Source organism: Lolium perenne, chromosome 4 (assembly GCF_019359855.2).
Source record: "Lolium perenne isolate Kyuss_39 chromosome 4, Kyuss_2.0, whole genome shotgun sequence".
Taxonomy (NCBI): domain Eukaryota; kingdom Viridiplantae; phylum Streptophyta; class Magnoliopsida; order Poales; family Poaceae; genus Lolium; species Lolium perenne.
This window is the reverse complement of record NC_067247.2, coordinates 395,607,292-395,622,659: the sequence shown is the minus strand read 5'-3', so window position 1 is coordinate 395,622,659 and position 15,368 is coordinate 395,607,292. Positions and strand designations below refer to the sequence as shown.

The 15,368-nt window shown below is 45.1% G+C and overlaps 2 long non-coding RNA genes and 1 pseudogene across 2 annotated transcripts; 1 reads left to right on the top strand and 2 right to left on the bottom strand.

The window, feature by feature from the left end:
- Nucleotides 1-2,469: 2,469 nt before the first annotated feature.
- Nucleotides 2,470-5,452, bottom strand: LOC127297650 (uncharacterized). The gene is made up of 2 exons (XR_011744183.1): nucleotides 5,363-5,452; nucleotides 2,470-3,662 (listed from the first exon to the last, which is right to left on the bottom strand). It is a non-coding gene; the product is annotated as an uncharacterized lncRNA (long non-coding RNA).
- Nucleotides 5,453-7,393: 1,941 nt separating this feature from the next.
- On the top strand, nucleotides 7,394-8,125 carry LOC127348262 (strigolactone esterase D14-like; annotated as a pseudogene).
- Nucleotides 8,126-14,741: 6,616 nt separating this feature from the next.
- On the bottom strand, nucleotides 14,742-15,368 carry LOC127349333 (uncharacterized). Its single transcript, XR_007880202.1, has 2 exons — nucleotides 15,188-15,368; nucleotides 14,742-15,095 (listed from the first exon to the last, which is right to left on the bottom strand). It is a non-coding gene; the product is annotated as an uncharacterized lncRNA (long non-coding RNA).

The following is a 15,368-nucleotide window of genomic DNA, read 5'->3' as shown; positions in this document are numbered from 1 at the left end:
CATAGAGTGACTTTTGTAATTTTAGACAATACATGTTGCGATTTATATTTGGATTAGGGATTTTAAGTCCATCAGGGACTTTCATATAAATATCCGCATCGAGTGACCCATATAGATATGCGGTCACTACATCCATTAACTGCATTGATAAATTTATTTGTACTGCCAATGATATTAAGTATCGAAACGTAATTCCACTCATTACAGGAGAATATGTATCGTCGTAGTCGATACCGGGTCTCTGCGTAAACCCTTGTGCTACTAGTCTCGCTTTATATCTCGCCACCTCATTATTTTCGTTCCTTTTTCGAACGAAAACCCATTTAGCTCCCACAGGGAAGACTTTTTGAGGAGTAGGTATTACTTTAGAGAATACCTCTCTTTTATTAAGCGAGCGCAATTCTGCCTCAATTGCCTCCTTCCATTTAGGCCAATCCGAGCGCTTCAGGCACTCTTTCATAGATTTTGGCTCTGGATCCAGTTGAAGGGCTTTAGCAATTTTAGAGGAGAAATATGTGTCGACAATTGTAGTCTTTCTATTATATGATTCTCCCGAATCGATATAGTTTATGGAAATTTCATTAGTTTCTTCAGGCACCGTGTGATTTCCCATAACAACGGAGTCTGGTTGTTTCGATGTCCCAGCAATAGAATTTGTGTGCACATTTATGCTAGGTTCTTGATGTTGAACATCATCTTGGTGTCTATCAACTTCAGGTTGATTTGCATTTACCGTCATAGATTTTCTTTGTTTCCGCGGTGGCTTTGGAGAAGCCTTTTCCCCTGAGACCAGATTTCTCCCCCTTTTATTTGCAATTGGGAGTTGAGTAGTTTTATTTGGTACCTCTACTCGTTCTGGTGCATTGACTGCAGGGATATATGATTTAGTGACACCTTTGTGATCAGTAAATGCGTCTGGCAAGTTATTTGCAAAGTGTTGCAAATCTATTATTCTCTGAACTTCAGATTCAGATTCTTTAGTACGTGGATCTAAGGATTGGATGCCTGTTACATTCCAATCTATTTCCTGGCATTCTTTGTGGTTTGTTTCTCCCCCTAATGCCGGGAAATGATCCTCATCAAAAATTGAATCAGCGTACCGGGCTGTAAACAGGTCCCCTGTTAGGGGTTCTAAATATTTTATAATTGACGGAGATTTATATCCCACATAGATTCCAATTTTTCTATGGGGTCCCATGGAGGTACGCTGCGGTGGTGATATCGGTACGTATACAGCGCAACCGAATTTTCGCAGGTGGGAAATACTTGGCTGATTGCCTCGTACTATTTGAAATGGGGAAGTTTCATGATATGCAGTTGGTCTGACTTGTATCAGATCTGCGGCGTGTAAAACCGCATGTCCCCAACAAGAGGTTGGTAAATTGCAATTCTGCAACAATGGTCTAGCAATTAATTTTACTCTTTTGATTAAAGATTCAGCCAATCCATTTTGAGTATGAACATAAGGTACAGAATGTTCTAGATGAATGCCTAAGGCAATACAATAATCATTGAATGCGCGTGAACTGAATTCAGCCGCATTATCCATTCTTATTGTTTTAATCCTGTGCTCAGGATGATTTGCTCTTAATTTGATAATTTGAGATATTAATTTGGCAAAGGCATGGTTACGTGTTGATAATAAACACACATGTGACCATCTAGTAGATGCATCAATTAGCACCATAAAGTACCTAAATGGTCCAGATAAAGGTTGTATTGGACCACATATATCTCCTTGAATTCTTTCAAGAAAATTAAGTGACTCATTTTTAACTTTGAGGTAGGATGGCCTAATAATTAATTTCCCGGTAGCACATGCGGTGCATACAAAATCTGATGACTTGGGAAATCTTTTAATTGGTAAATTATGACCAATAGAATTGCTTATAATTTTTCTCATCATACCTATTCCAGGATGACCAAGGCGATCATGCCAAGTCTTGAATTTATCAAGATTTTGAAAAATTATTTTGTACGCAACAAAAGGTACGGGTTTGATGTATGTAAAGTATAATCCGGATGAAAATGAAGGGAATTTTTCAAGAGTTTGTTCCTCATATCCGTCACTTTTTGTTAAAAGCAAATATTCTTTCTTATCCATCTTAACAGTTTTAAGATGGAAATCATTTGATCGGATATCTTTGAAACTTATAAGGGTACGCGTTGATTCAGGATACAAGAGTGCATTCTGAATTACGATAGTAGTACCCATAGGGAGTGTGAATGTGGCTCTTCCTGAACCAATTATTGCTTTGTTACTCCCGGTTATAGTCATAACATCTTCCTTTCTCTTAGTAAGAGTTTGGAAGTATTTTGTTTCCCTTAAAATTGTGTTAGTAGTAGCACTATCCACTAAACATAATTCTTCTTCCATCGGATTTTTCCCATAAATTTCTAAAAATAGAAAGAGAATATTTTAGAATAAATTTATTTTATTCATATATTCATCAAATTACATATATAGTATTTATATTACATATTCGAAATATAAATACATTACAATATTATGTCTGATTCACATAATACAATACATGTAGTCTCAAATATTTTATTCTACTTATTGTTACACAATATATAACAAATCGTAGTATTTGAGTAGCTAAGTGACATCAATTGTTTAGGAGATCAATTGAGGTCTCCAAAAACATCTTGGGTGTAGTCCACAAGCATGTCTTCATCGAGGATGATGTTGTCCTTTGGCTTGAATTCTTCAACAGCGCTTTGAGAAGGACTAGCTTGAGGGTTGTCTTCAATGGCATTGAAGTGAGCTTCAGCCTTATTTCCATGAACTTGCTTCCCTTTTCCTCCATACTTCATGTATAGATCCACTAGGTGCTTGGGAATACGACATTTGGTTGTACGGTGATTCGCACATCCACACCTTTGACAAACTTGAGAGTTGTCATTTTGATCATTTTTCTTGAAATGACCTTTCCCCTTAAATTGACCATTGGTCTTTTGACCATTGTTTTTCCACTTTCCCTTGAATTTTCGGAAGTTCCTCTTACGGTTTCCAAATTTATTAGTAAAATGAGCATTAGCATGTGCTTCAGGGATCGGCATGGCACCCGTTGGGCGAGCATTGTGATTTTTCATGAGAAGTTCATCATGCTTCTCAGCCTGAAGTAATGTGTATATAAGCTCAGAATACTTCGTGTATTTGTGTTGACGATATTGCTGTTGCAATATCCTCATCGAGGGATGGAAAGTGCATAAGGTTTTCTCGATTAAATCTTCATCTGAAACTTGCTTGTTGCAAAATCTCAGTTTGGAGTTAACTTTATGCACGGCAGAATTATATGCCGCAACGGACTTAAAGTCCTGAAACCTTATGAGAGACCATTCTCTCTCGGCTTCCGGTAACATAACCGCTCTTTGTTGATCATATCTCTCCTTGAGGGAGTTCCATAAAGCTAGTGGATCCTCCTCCATCAAATATTCATTTTTTAAATCGGGATGGAGGTGGTGCCTTATGAAATGTAATGCCGCATACTTTGCCACTTGGGGTATTTCTGGAGCATTTTCGGGGGGTGTGATAATCACGGGACCAAGGCCACGACCATTTAAATTTATTTTCATATCCATGGCCCATGATAGATAGTTACTTCCATCAAGTTGTAGTTCTTGGAATTCTTTTTTACTGATGTCACCCATTTTTCCTGCATGTATGATCATGCATTTTAATTAATTTTACTTGATAGTAAAATTTATTTTGGTAAACAACAAATTTGTTCTTGATGAACAATTTGAAGGCGGATGAATTTACAGCGCGGGATAAAATTGTTGTACCAAACAACATGTTATTATATGCTAGAGGCAAATATACAAATAACATGTCATATTTAATTAGACATATGGTCTAGAATATTAATTTACAATGCAATACATTGTCAAACTAACTTGTCAAACTAAACAAGTACAAACTATGCTAGACATTGCTTTACAGTACACGATACATCTAAAGTGGTAGATGTGCAGATTCTGTACATATATGAACTAATCTGCTACAACATGTACAATAGCTAAATAAGCATTCTATTTATTTAATACGATCGTGGTGGCATGGAAAGCCCAGCACTGTCGGCAGCGGCACCGTTTGGACCAGAGGTCAAAAGGTGTGGTACAGGATAGACACAGACTACAGGATAAATAATCCCGTCGTCTCCTTCCTCTGTCCCCACGATTTATCTGCCTAGTTAGCACCGCGCCAGCGCCCGTGGCCAGCGATTTAGCGGCGGCCTGGTTTCTCCACGGAGGAGGATGGGAGGTGAGAGGCGGCCTCGTTGAGGCGGAGCTCCGCGACGCCGTTGGTGAGGCCGAGGGCCTCGGGGGACCAAGTCCCTCGACGGATGCCTGCGGGGCGGGCCGCCATGACCGAGGCGAAGCGGCGGAGAAGCACCCTGGCCTCCGGCGAGGGAGTGGGGAGGGCAAGGGATGGCGCTGGCGGCGCGTCCTCGTTCCCCTCCTCCATATCTTCTGCTTCTAGGAGGTTGAGGTCGGGGACGAGCGCGCGGGTACGAGCGGTTGCCACGGCCTCGTTCCCCTCCATCTCCGTCTGGAGGTTGGTGGTGAGCGCCAGCGGGAGCGCGTCCACGGGAGCCGCAGCCGGCGGTTCGAAGAACTCCGTCATGTCGGCGTAGCCCAGCGGCGCGAAGTGTTCCGCGACCTCGTCGGAGGGCGTCGGGGACGGGAGGCGCGGCCTGTTCCCATGGCGCTTGAAGTAGCGCAGCATCGGCGACGGAATCTCCAGTTCATCATCGTCGCGCTCGGGGTCGTCGGCAAGCCACCCGGCGCTTGGCCCGCCCAGCAGCCAGTCCATGGGCGGGACAGTGAATGCCGGCGGAGGAGGCAGAAGTTCGTCGGCGTCCGCGGTGACATTGGAGGCGGAGGCCTCGTTCTCGTACACTGCGTCAACTACATCTTCCGCGGCGACCTCCGGTGCTGTGACCTCCGGCGCGGCGACGACGACGGCCGGTTCGGCAGCGACCACCGGGGTTTGTTCCCGGCGTACAGCAGCCGTGGTGCTTGGCCCCGGTTCTCCATGGTAGCGGTGGCGCTGCAGCCAGCGGTTGCCGTGATGGTTGTGCTGCTGGGGCGCCCAGCGGTTGCCGCGGAGGCGGTTGCTGCGGAGGCGACGGCGGAGGCCACCGCCAGGGCCGAAGCGACGACGGGGCACCCAGCGGTTGCCGTGGTGGCGTCGGCGGAGGCCACCGTTCCACTCCCGGTGACGGCCGGAGTTCCAGCGGCGAGTGGCAGCGAGGGAGAAAGTCCGGCGAGGATAGCCACGGCGGTTTTCCCTGGCCACAAACCGAACGAAGCAAAAAAGCGAGTTTGGGCAGAAAAGCCATTTTCTACTCACCTTTCTCTGTCTCTTCTACTGTAGCCTATTGCTTTGGCAGATGCGCGTGCATGATAACGTGTGAAGAAACGAGAGAAGCGAGAGAGATTGAAGCGAATGGAATCCTTTATTGATAGAGACTGCGGCTATTTATAGTAGGCCAACAGTCAGGTTACAAGGTCGGTTTCTTTACATGCGTCTGTTCGGAAGGGACGCAACTTTTCACAATGCACAGCGATTGGACAAATTACTAATGTGCTAACTGCCATAGGGAATATTCCAAGGAATCTGCTAACTGCTTGATTAGCCTAAATCTAAAGCTAATTTATTCCTAACACCAGCTACGGTTTCATGTCCTCCCGTCCATTGTAATCTGGCAGTGAGTCCTCGTTGCACATGGCAACATACAGCATTGGAAAACTGATGACGAATCTTTGGTGTGTGCTTTGAAGCAAACCATAAACCAGGACGATGACAGTAGGGTTCGGAAATTCAATTCGACTCCCGGATGCATATGCTCCCTCTATTAAAAAATTATATTACGGAATGCAGGGCCGGACCTAGGAAGAAATTGAGCCCTCTGTGTCCTCATATAAGTGATAGGCACTATTCGTTCTATTTTTGGGGTGTCACATAGTACAAATACATGAAGTATAGTGAAGAATTACACTTTCTACCCAGTGTTATGTGATACCTGCTGGCTCTACATGGGTACGCCCCTAACGGAATGTCGAAAAGTTTTGACAAAAATTTTACATGAACATCTCCATAATATATGTGCGTTCATCAAGTTTTGCGAGGAACCAATATTTTGTATGCTCTATGGTGAACATGAGAAAATTTATCTTCTGAAAAGCCATATTTTTAGTATTGAATTTTATCTTGATACACACACCACACGACAAGTATATTTTTCATGAAAAGACTTCATGAGCGCGTAGCGCATGAAGATGTACATGCGAATTTTTCATTTCAGTTTTTTCAAATTTCAAAAAATGTGTAACATGCATTCAAAACAGAGGGAGCATATGCTCCCACGTGCCAAAACATCACCACTCCCGGTAGGGTTGCATAATTTACTTATTGGATACTAGCTCGCTAATCAGCGACCACTCAAGATCATATAGTTATGTGGACTGCCGAACTCGTATATATGTATATCTCACTTACGAGTTGGGATATATTATTGAGATTAGTTACTTCTCCACCAAATGTGCGAAGTGTTTTCTTCTTTACAAAAATATGTGACGCGCGGGAATGTTTTCCTGGTATCTCTGAGGAAATACTTTCGTGCACGTTGAAAAATGTTTCCGAATGAAAGACACAAGTGGTGAAATCTTTCTCGGGGCGAGCTCCTCGAAGATAGCGTAAGGCTCATACCAACGATATCTTCGAGAAGTTTCGCCACAGGAGATTCTCCTGCCCTCTCCTCCAGCCGCAGGAGCAAAGCCTGCGGCCCTCAGCGCTCCTCTGGTAAGCTTGGTGCTGAACCACGACGGGTGAAGGTGCCCTTTTATAGTCGGAGCGCCGCTTCCTCCATAGTCTTTCCCCAGCAAAGCTTCGTGCGCTACATGCCTCATCTCTTCGAGCAGTGTGCCCACGCACGGCGTCTGGTGGAGTGGGGACATTGGTTCTCATCATGCCGGCACTCGCTGATCGACGACTACTATATATTGTTATGCGACTCGTATGTGTATATATCTCAATTCGCACATACGTGTAGGGATATATTATTAAGATTAGTTATTTCCCCACCACCTATGAAAAAATACATTCATGCACGTGGGAAAATATTTCGGAATGAAAGACACGTGATCAAATCTTTTTAGATATTCTCTAACTAAAAATTAATATTCTTAATATATTATCTAAAGATTCACCATGCATATCTGCTCTATCTTTTGGGATCTCTAGAGATTCGCTCTATCAAATATTTTCCCAGCAGTTATGACCATGCAAAGAAATCTCTCCTATAAAATGGGCCCCTCCCGCTCTCCCTCTCACGCACGCACCCACACAAAACAAAGAGCATAAGCCATAGCTTCTAAGAGGATGCAGAATGGGAGGTTGAAGATCCAATGGATCAAGGACAGCAGGAAGCGCAAGGCAGCGCTCAGGAAGCGCCTCCCCAGTCTGCTGAAGAAGGCCCGTGAGCTAGCCACTCTCTGCGATGTCCCCATCTGCCTCATTGTGTACCGCCCCGGCGAGGCCAGGCCGGTGGTATGTGCATCGCAAATGTAGATATTATTAAAATAGGAAAAATAAAATTGGGAAATGGAAACATTAAAAGGGAAAATAAAGGAGAAAAACAAAAACAAAGAGTAAATAAATGTGTAGACGAAGAAAAAATACATGAAAATGAAAAATCAAGTGCGATGGGTATCGGGGCGCTATGGGCTGCCCGCCCCAACTTATAGGCCTAGTCTCACGGCTTGGGCACAGATCAAGTCGGTGTGGACCGGGTGCTGCCGTACCTCACCCGCGACCACCGAGTGGTGCTCTACGACCTGGCCTACGCCGGCAGCGTCAACCCGGACCACTTCGACTTCGGCCGCAACAACGGGTTGGACGCCTACGTGGCCGGACGACCTGCTCTCCATCCTGGACGCGCTTAGCATCAAGCGCTGCGCCCTGGTGGGCCACTCCGTCTCCGGCATGATCGGCATCGTCGCCTCCATCCGCCACTCCGAGCTCTTCGCCAAGCTCGTCCTCATCGGCTGCTCGCCCTATTTCCGGAACGACGGTGACTACCACGGCGGGTTCGGGGTGGAGGAGGTCCAGTAGATGTTCGACGCGATGTCGGCCAACTACATGGCGTGGGTGACGTTAAATAGAAAATCAGAAAAACTAAGTTTTAACTCACTTGCAACTAGAAAATCTCTGCTGCGTGCCATTTGCAACTTCCACGAAACATGAATCACAAGGCAAAATCCAATGGTTAGGATATTTTATCGATTGCAACCTACTTGAAACTGTAAAAAACATACTTGCAGCCCACTTGCAACTCTTATACTAGTGCAAATCGCAATGCAAATCCAATGCATATGAACATCATTATTTCTGAGTTGCAACATATTTGCAATAGGAAAAAACTCAATTTCAATCAACTTGCAGCTGACAAATCTCCATTGCAGGCTACTTGCAACTCACACGCTAGCACGAATCATGACATAAATCCAACACTTTCGGATTCGGTCGAGCTCTAACTCAAATATCGATCAACTAAGAATTAGCAAACAGTTGCAAAAAAATAGGAAAAACTCTGACATGAAAATGCTAGTAGTACATTTCTTTTAGAGGAAAGCATTAATGCATAAAGGCAAATGTAGATATTATAAAAATAGGAAAAATAAAATTGGGAATGGAAACATTAAATGGGAAAATAAAGGAGAAAAACAAAAACAAAGAGTAAATAAATGTGTAGACGAAGAAAAAATACATGAAAATAAAAGATTAAGAAAACAATTATCTTGACTTTCTTATAACTGAATGGAAAGAACAATGTGTGAATGAGAGACAACATAGTTATCGACCAAGCGGCGAGCACCAAAATACTACTCCAGCGAGCACCTTGGCTGACGTTATATATTGGATAGATTCCAACCAGTATGCAGAATAGCTGTCTAAACAGGAGATCGCTGTACCTTGGAGAAAGAAAAACACCGAAAAAAAGGCTAAGAAAACTTGTGGCAGCAGCAGCCCACACACACCCGACAACAGCAGCAGGCCATCACACACCGCACACGCATTTCGTGCACAAACCAAAAAGGTAATCAAATTGCACAAATCTTGCAACCTAAATCCAACGGTGACCAAGCTGAAATATTGACTACTACTCAAGAAAGCTTAGAATGGTATTATGCTGCTATAAATTTCTTGGAATATTCAAAAGGTTTCCTCTATTTAGGTTTTTATTTTCTTCAATATGTTTTATACTAATACATTTCCTAGTTCTCCCACGATTTTTTATGGAAAATGCTTCACTTCCTCCGGAGGCTGCGCTGATCGCAACCTCCGGGTCGTGGATCGTACGATCGGATCGATCGATCCAGCGACCGTTTGACGCGTGTCCAATGCGGGTGGGCCACGTTCTTATCTTCCTTTCCTTTTTCTCTTCGTCAGCAGAGGGCGCAATCTCAGGGAAAGCACAGCGTGTCGCCGCACACAGCACCGGCGCCCGACCTCCTCTTCCACCTCACCAGTAACAGCGACCTTCGCCGCCTCGCGTACCGGGCACCCTAGCTCCAGCAACCTCTGCTGCAACCTCGCCGGTCGCTGCCAGACCTCCACCGCGCCGCCCTATGGCCCAGGGGCATCGCGGCCAACCTCCACCGCGCCGCCCTATGGGCTATGCCCCAGGTTGCCGCCGCTGAACTCAACCTCGTCGACCTGTGCTCTGAGGGGGTCGCCGCCGACCTCCACTGTGGCGCCCTATGCCCCGAGGGGGCAACCGCTGACCTTCACAGCACGGACCACCATGAACCTAGAGGTCCATGCGCCGGTGCCCATGCAGCACCTCCTCCGCCACCGACGGCGCCGGTGTGCCCAACAAGGTCTCCTGACCTCCTCCGCCGCCAACGCCTGGGGGCTCCTCCGTAGCCGGTGCTGCTGCAACCACCCATCACCGGAGAGCGGCATGTGTCGAAGCTATGAATGTTCAACGTCGACGTAGTAAGCTGGGGGCGGTGTTGGGGAGTGGTGGGTAGCAACGGAGCTGCAAAGGTTGGGCCGCCCTGCTGCATGCGATCATCGGTTGAGCTGCAAATGTTGGGCCGTCCTACTACGTGCGGTCGGCGGTGGAGCTGGAAAGAAAAGGTCGTTGTGATGTGAGCAGTGGGCAACAGCGCAGCTGCAAAGGAAGAGCGGCGGTGTGCTACAAAAGGCGCACGACAAAGCTGCAAAGGAAGGTACTGCAAATGTCGTGTGTGTGTTCCAGCGGCGAGCTTCGTCTGGTGCGAAGTGATGCTACAATCTGTATTGGTATAAGGTCCCCAGCGAGATCGAATTTTAATATAATAGCGCAAATTTTGCAATGCTACAATTGTATATTTTTCCTGCTACAATAGTTTTACTATGTTGCTACTTTAGTACAAAAGTTCTGCTGCCAGGTCTCCGGCGAGGTCTCCGGTGGGTCTCTGGCTAAGTTTGGGGCTTCAGCGAGATCTCCGACAAAGTATAGTGCTCCGGCGAGATCTCCGTCAAGTCTTCCTTTTATTTTTAGTCGAACCGTCTTTTGTTTCAATGAAGCAAAAGCGAGGCTATTTATGCTGCAACGAAGTAAAGCTAGACTCCTTTTATTTTCAGTTGAACCGTTTTTTGCTTCAATGAAGCAAAAGCGGGTCTATTTTTGCTGCGACGATGCAAGGTCAGAATCTATTATATACTAAAAGCAAGATACATGGTCTAAAATAGAGACACCACATTGATCCACATCATTAAAATTATTTTAGTCGTTTGTCTATAAGTTTAATGGCTATGATTTAAGGATTTGACGTAACACGTACGGGCACAATTTGTAGAAATATAGAATATGTCACGTACACGCGACAAACCATAGGAAATAAAAAAGAAAGTAAAAAATCGTGCGTACATATGACATCCCATCCTTTCCTTTTAACTCATACTAGAACATGGTAGCACGCGTTGCCGCGCCTGTCCATGTTAGCAATACAATGATATAATTTCCACACGTTAAGACATGAAACTTATGATGGGTTGTGCGGCTAGAAGATAGTTATCATGTCACATTTTTTAGCATTATACATAAGAAACAATCTCAACTCGCGGGTGTGATGGGAGCCAGCGGAAACAGCAAGGTTCAGGAAAGCATAATAAAGCGTCGCTTATGCGCTGAAGCGCATTGCGGAGGCCTTCCGCATCGATCACATAAGCGCTTAACCAGAGAAAAACAGAAAAAGAGGAAAAAAGCGCCACTTATGCACGCTGAAGCGCTAAGCGGAAGGCTACCGCACCAATTACGCTTAACGCTTTCTTGAACCTTGGGAAACAGAGAAAGGTACTTCCCTCAAATAAATGAGTACAAAAATTAAATTTCTAAAAATTTGCCCATATAATGGTCACTAAAGGTGAGGTTTTAGAGGTAGGAGGGGGGTGGGCTAAAAGTATACCATGGAGGTGTTGCTACACATGTTAATCTTCACAGAACAAGATACATTTACCTAAAACATCACACATCAGTACAACATAGCAATGTTTAAGGTACATAATTACAAAAATGCACACGTGCATATTCTTCAAAGAGTTGACAAATATAAATATGTTTCATAATTTACTTAGTAATCTTTTTTGCGGGAGCTTCCTTCGTAATGTAGGAGGACGATGTGGTGTCGAAAGATCCAATGTATAGGATAAATACCTAGAGCAGAACTGATTCAGCGTCATGGAAGTGCATGCAGTGAGTGCAGAATTAATATATGTTATTAGGTGAGTATGTATAGTATAATCTAAATTAAATGGTAGAAATTGTGACCTTATTAAATAAGATAATCTGTGGGTGGGATGTGCAGCAGGTGTGTTATGTTGGGTAATCAAGAAAATTGTACCTATTGACCTCACAAGCTATCTCCTAAAGCGAGAATTTCAAAACCCTTACAATTATAAGGATAGTTCAGGAAAATGTGGTACATATATTAGGGCCATTTGAATATATATGATCTGAGACCGCATCCTAATCGAGCAAGTATGACATTCAATTTTGGTGAGGTAACATCACATACACAAAACCACAATGTGTATAAATTGTCAATGTTGTATAACTCAAACATGAAAGCATGCATTTCAGAGATATTTTTTAGAGAGAAGGCACGAGTGCCCAGCTTTAAATTAATAAAGCCTTTTACGCCCAGTACAAAGGTGCTGAAGAACAGCTTACAGACCAACGACCAAACAAGCACAACAAGAAAGAAAACTAAGCATAGCTTGAGGTAGCCGAGGCCCTCATCGACGAGCAGCGGCGGATTCTGGAGAGGCTAGCTGAAGAAGGATCCAGCAGACCTGACGCCATGGATTGCACCTGGGCACCGGAAACTGCACTCACACCCAGTCCAAGGCCGAAGAAGGCTCCCTGCCTCCTCGTTCTGGTTCGAAGGACGCCGTACCGTCGGCCGATGGCAGCGCTCTCCCTGAGCGCCTGGATGGGAAGTGCAGCCGAGACCCCCGGCGGACCACCGTGCACAGCCAGACACTGCTAGCACACATCCCGAGGAGAGCCTCCCTGTAGTCCCGTCGCTCGCCTCCGAGAAGAAACTGCACGGAAGCCGGAGAAGAAGTGGGCGCTGCCCACCGCTGCAGCACCGCTTACCGGACACTAGCACACCTCCACAGACCGCCAGCGGCCACAGACCCCCCTTTCTCGCCCAAGGCCGCGCCTTCAGCAAGGACAGCGACACCACCGGCGCCGCCGCGGCCCAATCAAAGATCTAGGCTTTCACCTGGGGAGGTAGGGGGAAGGGAGAGGAGAAGGACAAACCACGATGGCGCCCCCAAGGAGGTAAACGGCGTGAAGGGCGTCGCCGCCGTCGAGACCAGCAAGCTGGTCAAGGATTTCTCCCGGTCGTCGATCCCCTCGCCAGCACCCCGCCAGATCGAGTGCTGGACGCACCAGCCGTGGATCTGGAGGAGTGGGACGAGGTAGGAGAGGGAGGGGCTGGCGCTTCGGATCTGGGCATGGCGGCCACGCGGACCACCTGGCCGAGACCGACCCCCGTCGGCAACGCGCCACCCGCGCGGCCACGAGGCCATCCCGCACCTGCGAGCACCGGTCGCCGCCGAGCCGATGTCGCCACACCAGACGAGGCCGCCGCCTCGGATCCGGAGCCCCCACCGTGGAAGCCACCCGTCAGCTCGCCCTTCTCCTCAGATCTAGCCAGGGCCAGCCGTCGGAGGAAGGGGAGTCCATCGAGCAGCCGCCACGGTCATGGCGGTCCCGGCGCGGAGGTCCTCCACCTAGACACCGCGCGGGGGGCCAAGGGCTCAGATCCCCGCCGCCCCCTTCACCGGCGTCGTGGGCTTAGCCCAGCAACGTCTCTGGGGGCGACGAGGAGGAGAGGAGGAGGGAGGGAAGACGGTGGCGGCGCGGCTAGGGTTTTGCCCCCTCGGTCGCCTGGAGGGGGCGACCCGAGGAGAGCGAAGCTCAGAGTGTTCCCCACTGCATTTCAGAGATATTGGAGTTCAGAACAATCATTTTAAAGCAAGATGCAAATAAAATACAACCTTAATTAGTTTAAATTACATGATAATTGGAATAGAGTGTGGAAGGAACTTTTAGACTAAAGTTCATATATTAAATCCAAATATCAGAGCCACACTATGGGGAGGCAAACATGTTGGCCTGGATCATACCACAATAAAAATCAGGTCTTAACAAGGGTACTTCACGATCTAAATCAGCTAAAAACCACAAATCATGTGGGTGAGCCAACACACAACCTGAAGATTCATAGCACCATACAACAGTAATTTATTTACACCACAAATTATGTCTTAGATAGTGAAAGTACTCCTTACGGTCCTTTTTAATTGACTCAACTTTAGTAGAAAGTTGTACTAAATCTAAGTCAATTAAAAGAAACCGGAGGGACTCTATCTTTTCAAGCAAATAGAGCACCTTCATCTAGCGAAATTATACAGTCTAGTGGTTAGTTCCCTTATAACAGAAGATAAGCTCATGTTAGGAGGAAGAAACACATGCAATCCGTAGCTATGGATCATAGGAGTAGAGATTAATCACAGACAAAAACTAAGATTTCATTTCAAATGGAAGACAAGGAACCATACAATAGTAATTTATTTTCACCACAAATTATGTCTTAGATAGTAAAAGTATATCTGAAGAGACACATGTCATCCGTAGTTATGGATCATAGGAGTATAGATTAATCACAGTCAAAAACTAAGATATCTTTTGAAATGGAACACAAGGAACCATACAACAATAATTTATTTACACCACAAATTATGTCTTAGATAGTGAAACTATATCTAAAGAAAAATAGACCACATTCATCTTGTGATATTATACAGTCTGGTGATTAATTCCCTTATAACAAAACATAAGTTCATATCAGGAGGAAGAAACCGTCCACCACCAACATCTCATCTATCATCCTCACAAAAATTGCATGAACCAATTGCTAGAGGTAAGCTCATATATTCATGAGAAAATTCAGTAGCATAGCCTGAAGACTTAAGAGGGGGCTAAAATCAACATACCCTGCTTTGTTTCAGTAATACATATATGTTAATTTCGAAGTGACATACAATTATCAACTACATTTTGTTCTGAGTCTGGTCATCCATGAAAACACTTTCCGTTTTGTAAAAAGGTTTAGGTGCTATAAGTTATGGAAGACATGCAATTTGTGTGAGTTAGTTGCTCATATATTTTCTTCAAAATGGCTATTTTTTTTTATCTTCAACAGCAATAACAAATAGTGGCATGGTATGAATCATAGACAAAGCCAGTAGCATCAAACTTTGTAAATCGTAGGCACGCATACATGGATAATATGAGAGTACAGGTAAACTAACCTATAGCCAACAGCCATTTCAAATCATGAGCTTCTGGATTACCCACATAAAACCATCACAAATAGTCTCCATTCTTCAATACCTCGACTGAGAGCACCTACAACAAACTAAAAAAAATATTGATGGGAGAAGTGATGGAACTCATGAGGGTTAGGGTTCGCCGAACTAACACAAAAACCAGTGTATAATGCTTGCCTGACAGCACCTGCAACATATTGGTACAAAAAAAACTATATCAATCGGAAGGAATCGGTACCCAGATTTTTCACGAACAAACATCTGCCTGAGACCATTTACCTGCATCTCAATACCAATGATCAGGGGTAAATTTAGTAGTGACCACTTTCATGCTAAGACAATATTATCGTGCTGCGTACATGTTGGAGCAACAAAAAAGATTTCACAATAGCCAACAATCATATAAATTGTGGAAAAACGGAGAAAAATATTTTAGCAAGCCAAGATAATCAAGTATGGA